The sequence below is a fragment of the Heptranchias perlo genome, chromosome 9 (genome assembly GCF_035084215.1).
Source record: "Heptranchias perlo isolate sHepPer1 chromosome 9, sHepPer1.hap1, whole genome shotgun sequence".
Lineage (NCBI taxonomy): Eukaryota > Metazoa > Chordata > Chondrichthyes > Hexanchiformes > Hexanchidae > Heptranchias > Heptranchias perlo.
In genome coordinates this window covers 27875163-27891448 of record NC_090333.1, presented here as the reverse complement: position 1 = coordinate 27891448, position 16286 = coordinate 27875163, and the positions used below count along the sequence as shown (strand labels likewise).

At 43.3% G+C, this 16286-nt stretch overlaps 1 long non-coding RNA gene across 1 annotated transcript in view; it reads right to left on the bottom strand.

The window, feature by feature from the left end:
- The window catches only part of LOC137324984 (uncharacterized), a 66932-nt gene that overhangs the window by 9112 nt on the left and 41534 nt on the right, over nt 1-16286 (bottom strand). Inside the window, exons 3-4 of the long non-coding RNA XR_010963762.1 lie at nt 13833-13961; nt 5616-5727 (exon numbers count right to left, since the gene is read on the bottom strand). This is a non-coding gene — a long non-coding RNA (uncharacterized lncRNA). The remainder of the gene's footprint in view (nt 1-5615; nt 5728-13832; nt 13962-16286) is intronic.

Below are 16286 nucleotides of genomic sequence, written 5' to 3'. Positions count from 1 at the left end.
CCCATCCTTGGGAACATCCTTACCGCATCCACCCGATCAAGCCCCTTCACAATCTTATATGTTTCAATAAGATCGCCTCTCATTCTTCTGAACTCCAATGAGTAGAGTCCCAATCTACTCAACCTCTCCTCATATGTCCGCCCCCTCATCCCCGGGATTAACCGAGTGAATCTTCTTTGTACTGCCTCGTGGACACCAAAACTGTATGCAGTATTCCAGGTGCGGTCTCACCAATACCTTACATAACTGCAGCAATACCTCCCTGTTTTTATATTCTATCCCCCTAGCAATAAACGCCAACATTCCGTTGGCCTTCTTGATCACCTGCTGCACCTGCATACTAACTTTTTGATTTTCTTGCACTAGGACCCCCAGATTCCTTTGTACTGCAGTACTTTCCAGTCTCTCACCATTAAGATAATAACTTGCTCTCTGGTTTTTCCTGCCAAAGTACATAACCTCACATTTTCCAATATTGTACTGCATCTGCCAAATCTCCGCCCACTCACCCAGCCTGTCTATATCCCCTTGTAGGTATTTTATGTCCTCCTCACTCTCCACTTTCCCTCCCATCTTTGTATCATCTGCAAACTTTGATACTTTACACTCGGTCCCCTCCTCCAAGTCGTTAATATAGATTGTAAAGAGTTGGGGACCCAGCACCGACCCCTGCGGAACACCACTGGCTACTGGTTGCCAGTCCGAGAATGAACCATTTATCCCAACTCTCTGCTTCCTGTTAGATAACCAATCCTCCACCCATGCCAGAATATTACCCCCAATCCAGTGATTCTTTATCTTGAGCAATAATCTTTTATGTGGCACCTTGTCGAATGCCTTCTGGAAGTAAAATAAAGTATCACACAACAGACTTATTCAGAAAATAGAAGCACTTGGGATTAAAGGGACGGTGGTAACTTGGGTACGTAATTGGTTAAGGGATAGGAGGCAGAGAGTAGTGGTGAATGGATATTTTTCTGACTGGAGAGAAGTATGCAGTGGGGTCCCCTGGGGGGTCAGTATTAGGACCATTGCTTTTCTTGTTATACATAAATGGCCTGGACTTGGGTATAGGGAGTACAATTTTGAAGTTTGCGGATGATACAAAACTTGGCAAAGCAGTAAATAGTGAGCAGGATAGTAGCAGGCTTCAGGAGGACATAGACAGACTGGGGAAATGAAATGGGCAGACACATCAACACCCAATCTCCATGTTTCAGGCCCTGTAACACCCATGAGACATTAGCCTGGACTTTTGTCTGCTATCCTGACCCAAATCAGGTGTTATACTGGCTGAAAACATGGGGAAAATCAGGCAAAAAAGCCTACTGTTGCGTTACCACCACAACCTCAATTTACTTCCCCTGTTTCAGCCAGGAAGGCCACTGGCTGCTCCTTTCCTGCACACTGCTTGTCAATGCCGGTGGGTAGGTGTGGCCTGGCATGTTGCCCCACTTCCCTACCTTTCACTGCTGATCCCATTGGCCCCAGGGACCACCAGGAGAAGGCTGGCGGGGGAGGGCCTTCACAACACCTTTTTAAGTCTTGGCCTAGTCTGAGGCTAAAAAAATCCCCCAAAATTCTCCTTGATCTTTGGGGCTCGTCTGCCCTGTTAAGTGGCCTCCTACTCTCCAGGTCCTGCAGCAGCAGTCCTACAGCAGCACCGCCTGAGTTTTCCAGGCTGGCAGCGGCAGGCTCTCTCTTGGCAGCGGGGATCTCGCTGGAAGCTGGCCCTGCATACGTAATGACCAGGGTCATGGTAGAGTTGGGATGGTGGGCAGAAGTCCCGCCCTGCTGCATTACAGCCAACGGGAAGGGAATCCATTCCATTCTTTGTCACGGAGGTGTAATGCTCCTAAATATTTTACATTCTGCCTGCTGGGTAGGAGCATACGCAGACTACGATACTGTATGGTGATGGTGATACTGTAATAGGTAATGTGACTGTGATCCAACAATGTGACATCTTCCATTAATTTATGGTATTCCTACTTCAACCAATGACTCATGAATGTTCTTGCCAAAGCTGTTAGTAACATTAGCTGTCAGAAAAGATTTCCACTGGCCCTGTGCTCAAATGACCTCCAGGACTTTCCATAGCAGGATGTACCAGCATGCAAGGAAGTGAAACAAACCTGAAGGAAACTCAGCAGAGAAAAGGTAAAACAAAAAAGTGAGATGTTGTCTTTTCTGCCATGACTCTGTATTGACCAGAGGTATTCGCTGAATTGTCAACATTTCTTCAAATAGCCCTGAAATTATCCTATGAGATAGCAGCACCTGGATGCCCAATACATTCATCTGAAATCTAGTCCCTGTTATTCGAAATAGGTTAACACTGCCACTAAAACAGTAGAGAGAAGAATTTCAGTCAGATAAACTATTATCCCACAGTATAATTTCAGGGCCAATGTATTTTGCTCCCTGTTGTATTGCCTTCATTACTTCCCTTCCTTGATGATTTCTCCTTTAGCTGCCTTAGCCTCTTTGTGGCTGCCTGTCACAATTTCTTTTTTTTTGGGGTGGGGGTGCTATTGACCCAGAAATTGCTTAAAAAAGAACGCTCAGCAGCGCTCATCGTTGTTAGTGGCGAAATCGAGGAGCAAGCTCTGGCGTTCGTACATGTGCAGTGAAATGCGAAAATCCATGTTCCTGCTGGTTCGCCGGTGATATGACAGCAACAAATTAAAGGGATATCGCCGGCTGGAATCAGTGGAATCAATGGACCAGCGCCAACTTGCTCATCTGCCCAGCTGAAAGTAACTAATATCGCCACAAAACAGGTACACTTAAAAATACCAAGTTATAATAGTGTGGTAAGTCTTAATGATTGCCAAGCAACTAAAAATTAACTTTTAAAAATATGGAGTCTCATTCCTCCTTATTTTAATAGTTTTTGGTCATTAAAATTTTTTTTTTAAAATCCTTTCTTTCCCTTTTATTTAATTTGGTTATTTCTTACCCTCTCTTTTTTTCGCTGTCTATAACTGTTTTTACAAATGATTTTAATGTTGTACCTTTTCACTTCCTGGATTTTATGTTCCAAGCCTGCAGAAACTCTACGTAGCTTGTCAAAAGTGCTGCAATCTGATTGGTTGAGGGGAGGGCGTGATCCTCTCACTTCTCCTATGGGTCCTAACTTGGATGGAGCTAACGCTGGGCTCGCCTCTGCTTCCTACTAGAGGAAGTGCACCCAGTAAAGACCGCGGTAAGTTATTGAGTTAGTATAAATCTATCGAGCTGCGAGCAATGTTGGTTCGCCACTCCGAGCAATTTCTGAGCCATTGTTTTTTTTTATTCGTTCACGGGATGTGGGCGTCGCTGGCGAGGCCAGCATTTATTGCCCATCCCTAATTACCCTCAAGGTGGTGGTGAGCCGCCTTCTTGAACCGCTGCAGTCCGTGTGGTGAAGGTTTGCCCACAGTGCTGTTAGGAAGGGAGTTCCAGGATTTTGACCCAGCGACAATGAAGGAACGGCGATATGTTTCCAAGTCGGGATGATGTGTGACTTGGAGGGGAACGTGCAGGTGGTGTTGTTCCCATGCTCCTGCTGCCCTTGTCCTTTTAGGTGGTAGAGGTTGTGGGTTTGGGAGGTGCTGTCGAAGAAGCCTTGGCAAGTTGCTGCAGTGCATCCTGTGGATGGTACACACTGCAGCCACGGTGCGCCGGTGGTGAAGGGAGTGAATGTTTAGGGTGGTGGATGGGGTGCCAATCAAGCGGGCTGCTTTGTCTTGGATGGTGTTGAGCTTCTTGAGTGTTGTTGGAGCTGCACTCATCCAGGCAAGTGGAGAGTATTCCATCACACTCCTGACTTGTGTCTTGTAGATTGTGTTTTGTACTCAAGGTGATACTGCTGTGGAGTGGAATCCACTTTTTGTACTCAGTGTCAAAATCAAACATTCCAAAGTCAGGTATAGCAAAGTTTAAGTGCATGACAAAGCTCCCTGCGCACTACCTCAGCAAATAACTTACCCACAAACTCAGAAAAGCACTTCTTACTGTACTGAGGTGACATTTCTATCTCCTAATCCCGTAATACTTGTAGTCTCTCTCTGTGAGATTGTCACTTCAGTACCAGATTATGGATATGTTTTTCGGCTGTGGACTTGTAAAACAGGGTTGGGGTTGATTCCAGATCATTTAATTTAATATTGTTGCAGCCAACTGACAGGGGAGGCTTTCGTCCCATCAATCTAGGCTGAATCCTCACCTACAGATAAGTGTAATCCATCTAAATCCATGATGTGAGCATTAATGAGCACAGTAGTATGAGGGAGTAGGATGAAAATATACACAACCAAAATCATATCTGTGAGGTACCTGGGGGGTTGGGTTAATCATAGTAACCACAGATGTTAATTCAATTCATTTGCATGTAAAATGATAGACTAAAAGGAATTAGGTAGAAAAATGACAAAAAGAGATTGAATGAACCAAAAGAATCTGAAAGTTCTTAAAGGATCCTTAGTGGTCCCTACTCTTTAAAGGCACTTTGCTTGGGTTGCTTTGGCTCATAAATGCCTTGCATCTTATTATCAGACCCTCTCAGTTAAAAAGCTGCTTTAGAATTCACTACTACCTCAGAACCAGGACTGCTGATTAAAGGAAGTCTGGAAGCAGGAATCTTAGCCTAGAAATGACTGTTGTGATATGGATAGTGGATGAACTCTTACAGTTTACCATAAATGGATTAACATCTCTGCTAAAATAGTGGACAAAGGAATGTCATGTGAACACATCAAACCTTCATCCATTCAGAGCATCAACAGTCATTTCTAGGTTTCTTGGAGGAACTTCCTCTCATGCAACAAAGAGATTCTGGTCCAATAACATTGTGAATGACAGAATGCGGCTGTGAGTCCATGAAGTTCCTCTCTTTTCATGATGACTGGGAGGAACTTTATGGTGTCACGGCAGATTAAGTCCTACACAAAGGGGCAATTTTAATGGAAAGTAAAACAGGGCGAGGTGTAAAATGGACAGCCGATCAGATCGCATCAGTTTTCTGCCAGGCCAAAATGTCTGCACCAACTAATAGTTTTAAAACAGGGCAACAAGGAGTGACTGGCTAATACTGATAAATCTACAGGGATCAGTCTTTATATCATTTAGGAAATTCAGTAGAATATATTTTTCCTTTTCGGCTAAACCAGTTAGAATGAACAAAAAAATATTGTACATAAGCAGGACCTGAAACTTTGATTACAATGTTTTTTTTTTCCCTATTTCTAATTTTTTTGCCTTTTCTTAGTGAATCTCTCCCCTTTCCATCTTCTGGATCCCCACCTGACTGCTGGAGGAAGGACACAGGCTGGGCCCTGGCTTTGTTCAAATATTTGAAGGAGTTCGTACTTAAAGCTTTGCCAATAGGTAAACATCACTACCAAGAAAAGATCACTTAGGGAAGGGTTTGTGTAAAATAGTCACTAATTTACAACAATTCTTAAAAAAAATAAAGATTTTTACCAAAACAGTCTGTGGGAGCTTAATTTATATGGTAAGATTATCTTACTTTAGTCTCAGTCTAAATGTGACTATAATCATGTTTCATACAGACATTTCTTCAGCTGAGTTGTAGATGAAAGACTTACAGTAAAAATGACTAGAATACTCACTTATGATCAATATCTGTAGTGAATTGGGGACATTGCTGCTGCTCTCTGGGTTGAAATTCAGTCTCCATGATTCTCTTTTAATTTACATTTTTCTTTTTGTGTCATAAAGGATCTGAAAATAAAATACATATTTTGTAAATAATAACCACATTTCTTTCTGCTCTGTGCAGAAACTCACGACTGAGGAAGGCTTTGTCAATGCAAAGAGCAAGGGAAGCAAGTTTCTACTTCAATAACCACAGGACTGGTCTGCATAACGGGAACCTGCTTTCACCAACAGGAATCAGCTCATCTGCGGTAAGCTCAGTACTTTCCGCTTCTCTGTCTCTGACTCTTTCTTCACCCCTCTCACTCCTAACTTCATTATCATTGCTGTCGCTGTTTAATTTGCAGCTGTAATAGAGCACACCTGTTAGGTGGATGGTACTTTTTTTTTGGTACACGCCTTGGTTATAAGCTGTGTCTAAATTTAACGCTGAGCCGGCAGCCTGTTCATGTTCATTTGTGATCAATAGCTCTAGTATCTTGGGGACATTGCTGCTGCTGGCTGGGTTGAAATTCACAGGAAGCGACTGGAACCTTAAGTGTTTGCAATGACTTTTGTGAAAGGGATATGGGGATTAAGAGCGGTGTGCGGTAGCAGGGCCTCTGATAGGATGTGGGTTTGCTCCTCTGTAGTTCTGCTGATCCCCCTCACAGTAAACTTCAAATCTCTTCAGTAGCGCATGGAAGAGGGATGGGTTTTTGCTTTAAATCAGTACTGTCGACAGTAGAATCATTAATGTTGAAATTCTACCATTATTAATCTGCCAAATCATTTTTTTTTAAAAACCATTATTAATTCAATGCGCAGCAGTGCTCCTGCTACTATTGTAAAGGCTGCCATTTGCAATATGGGCACAGCTGAGCAAATTGCAGCTATGACTATATAATTCAAACAAAAAACAGCCATCGAAATCAGGGGATGAGAAGGGAAAGAGAGAACTCTGTCAAAAAAGACAAAGATGACTCCTGCTCATTCTTTACTTCCCAGGGCAGTGGCATCTAGTGGACACACTTGGTGAGCACTCGAAGTAAGGTGGATTCTGTCTGCTTCTCTTCTGTTTGGAGCAAATGTCTGTCTCTAAGTCTCTACGGAATGGCTCTTCATTGACCTTTATTTGAGATCTAAGAAAAAGACACACTTTGAGGTAGTCAGCATGGCAGTGATTTGAGAACAGAGTTACTCCTGGCAGCCCCTGGAATGCCACCCTGACATCTTCCCTTTAAAATCTTAGCGCAGAGTCAACAACATAAAAGAAAACAGACCAGTTTACCATCAACTGTACAAGACAGGTGAGGAAAAGAGTGTAAAAACTTGAGTAAAAAACATATATTGAGATAGGATCAATTTAAATTTTGATTTTCTCAGACTGTGCTTCAAGGTTTTGTAGAAAGACACTAAAAGACTCATCCATCTCCCTTTCTTTCCCCCTTTTGCACCTCAGCACCAATGGTTTTGTGGTATTCATCTGTAAATAGCTTAAGAATGAATAATGTTCTCATATGCCATGCAGACAGATCAGGTAACATGGAAACCAACTGGCACATCTGTGAAAACCTTAATTAATGGATCCTTTTTTGACGCCTGTGAAGGTTTGATGGGCTTTCCACACAAAGTGTTTGCATTCAGTTTTTTTGCTCCAGTTTTTCTTTTGTGCCCATGAGCTTGTAAAGATGAAGATTGGCAGATACCAGAAAAACAGAGGCCATGTTAATGGCTGGCAGTGCGACAGGAAGAGATTTTGCTGGCTAATTCCCCAGTGGAGGTATGTATAATATTACACGCTGGACATTACAATTTACTGGTAGAAAATCAGAACAAAGTGACATCACAAAAGAACTTTAACTGATTTTCTGCGCTCAAAAGATGAAAAAAAAGCATTAATTGAAGGAGACTGTGTCTCCTTGGGGCATGGACAGCAGCCCAAAAGGACTGTACATTGTTTTGGTTCAGTTGTACAGAGCCTTGGTCAGGCCCCATCTGGAGTACTGCGGTCAGTTTTGGGCACCGCCACCTCAGCTGCCGGTTTGGAGCTGGGAGCAAAGTTTACCATTATTGAGCATGAAAAGGGGCAGGAATATCTATTCTCCAGCACTGCCAAAACGCCACAGAGCAGAAAAAAACGAGGATACCATTCCAAATGCTGCAGCCATGTTTTAGCAAAGTGTGACAGGAATGGCTATTAATTTGCCTCTGTATATAAAACTGCTGGTGAATCACTGTGGCTTTAATTGTTATTTATATTTTTAGAGAATTGTATCATAAACCCAATTGTATTTTGTACTTTTTAGGCTCACAAGTGGCATTTGCCATATATTTATCTCTTGATAGAATTAGGTTGATATTGGTGTGGAGCTCATGATGACTGTAAAACAGAGGTGGAGAAGGTGATGACTAAAACTCACACATGTGACATACAGAAGACATACTGGATCGCAGTGGATTATGAGACGTAAGCCATTGAGCAGTCTGGGGCACCTTGAGACATGAAAGTGTTGTACGATTTCTTGTAATCCAATATTATGCCAACGAGCTTTGTTTATCTTGGCATTTTTGTTTTATAATATTAGTTACTTTTGGTTGCTTTCAAGATTTGTGTGGTTACACAGAGGGTGGATGGTTTACAGGTTGACAACCTGTCCTAGAGTACATCTAATGTCATTCTCATAGGTCACTCGCTTTGCAAATCAGGGGAGCTGTGAAAAATAAAGAAACAGCGAGCAGCAGGCTCAAAGAGAAAGCAAGAAAGATAAATAGTGGAGCAAGGATGAAAAAGAGGGACTGAGTGAAAGATAGACAGATCCACAAAGGAGTAGAATCAAAAAGTAAAAAAGACAAGAGAGCGTCCGGGAAGAAAACAAGTAAGTTACTAACTGGCAGGTGGGTGAGTGGGATAGGCAGGGCATGTCTGGAAGCTGTATAATAATTCAAAGTAGACGGGAGCTGTAAACTTCCTTCCCCCACTTATATATGCTATAAAATCCTGCAGCTGTAATCTTTACCAATGCTGTCGACAGTGAGCTATGATTTACAGAGTAAGTTTAGACCGAGGCTAGAAGCAGTAAAATGATGAATGAAGTTACAGAACTGTCATTTCAGCAGGACTCTGCCTTTTATGAACATTGCCCCTGACTGATGCAATAAGCTGAAGACAAAAAGCAATTACGTTACTGTGTAAGCTGGACAGGAAGAGCTTGACAGACATTATCGTCTATTTGTATCAGAGAGGAAACATGATTCAATGACCACAGAATCAGAACTTTTTAGTAATGGGTGGGTGATGAGGGGAGAGTTTCCTGAGCCAGTAATGTCACCAGTTAAAAATAAAATATCACGATATTATCAGACGTGCAGTGAATAGATTTGAAACGATCCTTTTGAGGAAAAGCTGGCATGTATGCTCTCCATCTCAGTCAATGCAGCCAAAAATGGTCATTACTCAATACACAAAACTGTTGTGAATGCATTTCAGACCTTGCATAGATTTTCAAAAAAAAGAATTGTTTTTTTAAAGGATTTTTACATTTAGAAACAATTTCACAGCAGGTAGTGCGAGATGTCATTGTAAGTATTGCTGTCTTGGTTGTAGAGACTAGTCCCAAGAACTCAAAGCTGTAGGGCAGCATGGTGATGCAGCCCCAATGCATAATGCCACTCCACTAAGTTCCTGATACGTATCAATTGTGCTACGGTTGGAAGGCAGCGAGTGGGAAGAGGGCTCTGCCTCACAAGGAATGAAGAGAATTGGAGTGAGTGAGAGTCATTGCTGGGTTACTTTCACTCACTTCCTAGTAGGCCCGTCATACAAACCATGGGAGTGATTTTAGGAGGCAAATGCGGGTGTGTTGGGGGCGGGGAGGCTCCGAAAATCACGCAAATCCTGTTCGGGTTCGGAAGCCGGCTCCAACCTGCCAGCTTCCGAGTTCCCCAGAGACCCACCTGTGTGCGTGTGGGCGACCTGAAAACGGAAGTCCCGCCGGCAATTAAAACCAGTGGGATGACAGTTAAAGAGCCAAATGTACCTCATTGAGGTACTTAAGGCACTTCACCTGTGACAGATGAAGAGATTAGAAAGATTTTTAACTTACCTGGGCGGCTTGCCCACCGCTTCTGATTCACTCCTCGTGAAACCGGCCGGATCAGGGAAAAAGAAACTAAATACATTAAATAAAAAAAACATGCAATGAAGTGAAAACACTAAATGCACCTACCTTTGAAACCTGCTCCGATGTCCGATGTCTCCCACTCCAATGTCCCCCTCTTCACCATCCCGATGTCCCCCCGATCTCACTCTCCCGATCTTCCCCTTTCCCCCCGATCCTCCCCCCCCCCAATCTTTCCCCCTCTCCCCCCCACGCCGGTCTTCCAGTCCAGCGTCGATTGACGTCTCGCTCGCTCTCTTTCTCACGCCCCCCCCTCGCATTGCAGCTCCTGATGGCAGCCAGCCTGTCAATCAGGCTAGCAGCCAGGCGTGAAACCCGGAGAGGATGTTAACCACTATCAATCAACGTGCGATCGCGGCGGAAACAGTAAGTTTGGTTCACGTGGGTTTGTCACGCGCCCAATTGCCCTCCCACTGCCATCCCGCCTCCCCATTAATATCGGGGTCCATAAATCTAGAGAAGCCCAACTCCAGGTAAGCAAGGATCAGTTGATTTCCCAAGCACTGATCTTGCTGCTTCTCTGCTTTCGGGTTTTAGAAGTGCAGCTGCTCTGGTGCTCATAAAATCAGTTGATTTGCCAGTCCTGATGCTGAGCTTGCCTGGGGACCTGCTAAATCTCCTGTTTCTTCTCTCCACCAGTACCCTACTATGCCCCCAACTCAGATGCCAGTAAAGCTCCACTGGGAGCTGAGAGAACCCAGGTAAGCGTTGGAGAGGCCATGAAGTTAGGGAGGCACTTTCTCCAGTGGCACGATGATCATGCTCCGAGCCACACTGGCAAAGGCCTGGGAGCAGGTGTCTATCTCTTTCGGCCACAGTTGGCGCATGCTCAGGGCAAAATGGAGAGAACAATAGATAGACAGAAGGGAGCTGAATTAACCCACAATGAAAGCTACAGCTGCCCACTCTTGGTAATGACAATCTCTCTTCCAATGTCAGCTCACTTCTGCCGCGCTGTCAGAACTCAGTAATACTTCATGGTATGTCTCCTAATGATGTCTTCAATGTTCACTCCTTAAACAGAAATATCCACAAAAGATAGAAATGAACAAAAGTATATCAAAGCCTGGATTGGCCACATTGACACTTGGGAATCCTACAGTCACAAGGGCTCCCAATTCAAGGATGAACCCAGTGCCGAACAACATAAATCTCACGTAGTTCTGATTTAGTCTTTCAATCTTTCTAAGTTTCTAAATGTGTACTAATGAGTTCAGGAGCCTCGGAAGTGTACAGCAACTTACACAGTATACAGATCACCTGTTCAGGACTGCTGGGAGTGGAAGACCTTATACGCCACATTGATCAGGAGCTCGGGAAGTGGAGGCCAACTTACACAATGCACAGTTTGTTCAGGGACATGAGGAGTGGAGGAGAAAGGGCATCTTATAGGAGATGGGAGGTTGGGAGTTGGGAAAGGTCAGCAGTTGGAGATTACTGGAGGAAAAGGATGCAGTTGGGAGAGTCACAGATCACTGGAGTAGCAGAGAAAACATCAGCAAAAGTTATAGAGAAACTCAAAGAGACAGGAAAGAGATTAAGAGACAGAAACACAGACAAAGAGGGAAGAGTAACAGAAACACAGCAGAGAGTAAGAGAGAGAGATGCTTCAATTGGCCTCACAAAAACTAGAATTGAGATTGTGTCTCATCTGGATCTCAGTACGATTTATGAATGAGGTTAAGTGGATCTTGACTGAATATAATTGAGTTATATTTTGTGTTATATTTGTTCCCCAGAATGAAAATCAATCAACATACAGAATGGGGAAATGTACCAGCCAATTTTGCATGTAAATTTACTAATTTTCCTGGGTGATGAATGTTCCAGACACCCCAGAATTAAAACCCCTTCCTTCAGTACTTGCATAACACAGTCCTGGGACCTCTCAAGCTAGCATGGTTAAAATTAATGATAATTCTGTACACTTAGTTATGGAATTAAAAGCAACTCTACAACAACATCCAGGAAGGAAAAGGAGGCAATTCCTGATATTTTAATGCATGTGGCGACTTAACATCATTAACATTAGCAGAGTATTAACTAAGGTCTCCATCTGATCTGAAATGCTGGCTCTCCTGTTGGGCGGGAGTTAGAGGTGGGGTTGAAGGGCTTGCACTTGTCCACGTAGATAGGAAGTGTTTTTTTTTCCTGCCGTTGAGCAAATTAAAAGGGAAAGTACTTTAATCTGTAGCAGTGATCTTTAAATCAGTGAGCTATGAAAAGAAGCTATGGAAATTCCATCTGTTTTCCCTGGAAAAAAGATGGGGAACTGGACATATGGGGTAAATTTTCCGAGTCTGTGCTGGCTGCGTGGTACATTGCTCACCTCCAGCACATATCGTTACCAATTGAAAAAAATCACAGGCAATGTAATTTTCTGATATGCATTGGCAGTAGGTGAGGGACATTGCTGCCAGTGCAGATTTGGAAAACTTAGGCTCTGATATAAGCTTTTAAGATTGATTGATATGATTGGTCAACAACTCCATAATCGTTGTTCCATGCGACCACCAGGATGGTACAAGGTGAACTAGAAGGACCTTGGTCTTTTTTCGTCTGGCAATTCTTATGTTCCTACGTTGAAAATCATCAGTTCAAGGGCTATTAAAGAAGCTTTTGTTGCTGAACCACAAGAAGCTAACAAAGGGAAATGATTATACAAGGTCAAATTGGACAGGTAAAGCACCACATTTGAAGTGACCAATTTGCTGTGTTATAGAAAGATAGAGTCAGGTTTTGATTGTCAAAAGGGCTAAGTGGCATCAGGTAAAGTCATCAGCTCTTGAAAGAAGAACCAGCTTTGGAATGTGTTTTTCCTATCTCCCTGGTAATAATGAGCATTCAGTGTTCCAGATTTCACGCCTGACAAAGACTACATTCTTTCACCGAAAGCCAAATACTCCACAACCATTTATTGTTGGGGTGATCAAGGCATCACCAAACTTGAGCTATTTCTTATCAGTGGCATTTCCCAAGAAGAGTTGAAAGCAATGAAGAGTTTTTTTTTAAAAAACAAAACCTAACAGTTCACTGTTGCAATGCAAATATTTTTCAGAGGAAATTGGAAGCAGCAATGAAGTCAACGTTTCTGGCAAGCTCTACTTCTGTACTGTGTGTGTTTAGCCTGGAAGGTAGTTTTCCTGGATGACTTTATGTTTTATTTTAGAGAGAATCCAAAGATAATATGGGGTATTTCCAAGCTGGACCTACTTCTGCTATGACTTTTTTATTTATAACTCTAAATGGGTCTGAAACTAGGATTAATGACACACATGGAGAGCTCTCCACTTTTTCCATGCTGTTGTGTGGCAAGGAGGAGGAGACAAGGGAAAATGGGAAGGGAAATGTAGGATGCTCAATCACCCCGCTATTGTGTACCTTTTAGTGTTCAGCTCCTGAGTGAAATTGGCCTGGGATGAGAAAGTAGAAAAGGACATCCTTTCAACTTTGGCCTTGCATGGTTCAGAAACACTGTAGGTTCAAATAAGATGGATAGTGACCTCCTAATGGAAAACAACTCCAAACAAAATTGTGTAGGCACATGGATTTAAGAAGAAGGGCAACTCTGAAAAGGTGTTCAAAGTGCCTTTTGTTGCTTAGCAGGGAAGCTTTTAACAATTGTAAAAAAAATTCTCACCTTTATTTTTCAGCCTTCTCAGGGACCCCCATGGACCTCCCCGGTCATTGGGAGTTCGGGAGCAAGTCACAATGCCATGTGTTTAGGGTGCCCCTGTGCTGGTGTGCTCAGTGAGCTGGTGATCTGGATATGCGGGTGGCAACACCTCCTCCTGCCTCATTTAAATGCCACTGATGAGCCAGCACCTACTGCAGGTGCAGACTGAACTCTGTGCCACCAGTAATCCCAGGTAGCGACTCAGACAACTGGGTCACCATCCCTTTTTCTTGACCTATGTATCTGGGGAACTGGGTGTTGCCCAGGGAATGGTCAGGAAAATCTGCCCTGAAATGTCAATTAAGAAATCAACCGAACGCGCAGTTTCAGCTTACCATTGTACCTGTGTTGCTAGATCTGTCATTTCACAAAAGTAGCTCCATATTTTTACATCTGAATGGAGATCCAGCTCTCAGATTGTAAGGCCATCCTGTGATTGAATCCTTCCTTGAAGAGTAAAGCATCTGTTAAAGAGAAAATTGCATGATACACCTATGTCTACACTGTACTGTATTACCCACCATTGCACAACTCGGGTGAATTGCCCTAAAGTTAAGGACATATATTCAGGAGCAACTGTGCTCAAATCTAGGTGTCATTTTATTAAAATTGATAAACATGGTGAACTGGTAGTGCAATGAGTTCATGCACTGTCATTGCACTTTTGTTCCTGGCTTTGAATCCAGTGCATACAGAAGGGATTAGTTTTCTTTCTTTGCTGTCTGTAAGCGTTCTACATGAAATGAATTTAGGCAATCTCAACTCAGTTTCCAGTGGGCATGACTTAGCAAAAATGATCATAATTTAGTACAAGCTGACATAAAATTGGCAATCTTTCTCTGTGGTTACCAAAAAAATGGCTGAAGGGGGAAATGGAAATATCACATCTCAAGGAATGCTCCTTTGGGGTTGGAGTGATTAACCAGGTTATACTGTTTTGTGTCTATAATGGATCTATTTGCCATGAGATAGGAAGAATATACAAACACAAGGGAACATTGATGTTTCATTTCAGTATTCTCATGCTGCCCATTGTTTCACAGCAGACCAACGATTTTCAGTTGATCACCTTAGGAACATTAGAAAGTCGAGGACAAAAGGTCATTTGGCCCATTGAAGTTCACCCCTCTAGTACTCCAAATCAGCCAGCCCACCATCCAACTGCATTTCAACACCCTGAACATCTTTGGCTCTACTATTTTGCCTGGTAGATTATTCCAAACATTTACCACCCTTTGAGTAAACATTTTTTCTAATATATGTTTTACATTTAATTTACATTAATTGAAATTTATGACTTATCTTGAAGGTCCTGGTTTCAAATTACCCGTGCCATTTAATTCTTTATATGCCTCACTGGGGTTCCCCATTAATCTTCTCTCTAGCCTATAGAGCTTGAGGTTCTCTAATCTTTCCACACCGCTCATTCCCTTTACACTTGAGATCATCCTTGGTGCTTATTCTTACTCTTATTGGTTCCTCTCCAATACATCTATGTCTCCTTTGACGCATAGTAACAAAAATTGTGCCATTACTCCAAATGTTGTCTGACCAGTGCATTAGAAAGCCTCAGTATCCCCTCTGTAGACACATATTCCACCTTTTCTGGTTATGTATTCTAACATTGTATTAGCTTTTTTAATTGGTTCTCCACATTGCATTGACATTGAAAGCATATTGTTACTCCCAGGACCTTTCCTAAATATTACTGTGCTAATTCTATCTCTTTCATTATACACTTATGTCACTCATTTTGTCAATCAATTATTTTTTATTATTCGTTCATGGGATGTGGGCATCGCTGGCAGGGCCAACATTTATTGCCCATCCCTAATTGGCCTCGAGAAGGTGGTGGTGAGCCGCCTTCTTGAACCGCTGCAGTCCGTGTGGTGAAGGTTCTCCCACAGTGCTGTTAGGAAGGGAGTTCCAGGATTTTGACCCAATGACGATGAAAGAACGGCGATATATTTCCAAGTCAGGATGGTGTGTGACTTGGAGGGGAATGTGCAGGTGGTATTGTTCCTATGTGCCTGCTGTCTTTGTCCTTCTAGGTGGTAGAGCTCGTGGGTTTGGGAGGTGCTGTTGAAGAAGCCTTGGCAAGTGCTGCAGTGCATCCTGTGGATGGTACACACTGCAGCCAGCCATGGTGCGCTGGTGGTGAAGGGACCAAATGTTTAGGGTGGCGGATGGGGTACCAATCAAGCAAGCTGCTTTGTCCTGGATGGTGCTGAGCTTCTTGAATGTTGTCGGAGCTGCACTCATCCAGGCAAGTGGAGAGTATTCCATCACACTCCTGACTTGTGCCTTGTAGATGGTGGAAAGGCTTTGGGGAGTCAGGAGGTGAGTCACTTGCCACAGAATACCCAGCCTCTGACCTGCTCTTGTAGCCACAGTATTTATGTGGCTGGTCCAGTTAAGTTTCTGGTCAATGGTGACCCCCAGGATGTTGATGGTGGGGGATATGACAATGGTAATGCTGTTGAATGTCAAGGGGAGGTGGTTAGACTCTCTCTTGTTGGAGATGGTCATTGCCTGGCACTTGTCTGGCATGAATGTTACTTGCCACTTATCAGCCCAAACCTGGATGTTGTCCAGGTCTTGCTGCATGCGGGCTCGGACTGCTTCATTATCTGAGGGGTTGTGAATGGAACTGAACATTGTGCAATCATCAGCGAACATCCCCATTTCTGACCTTATGATGGAGGGAAGGTCATTAATGAAGCAGCTAATGATGGCTGGGCCTAAGACACTGCCCTGAGGAACTCCTGCAGCAATGCCCTGGGGCTGAG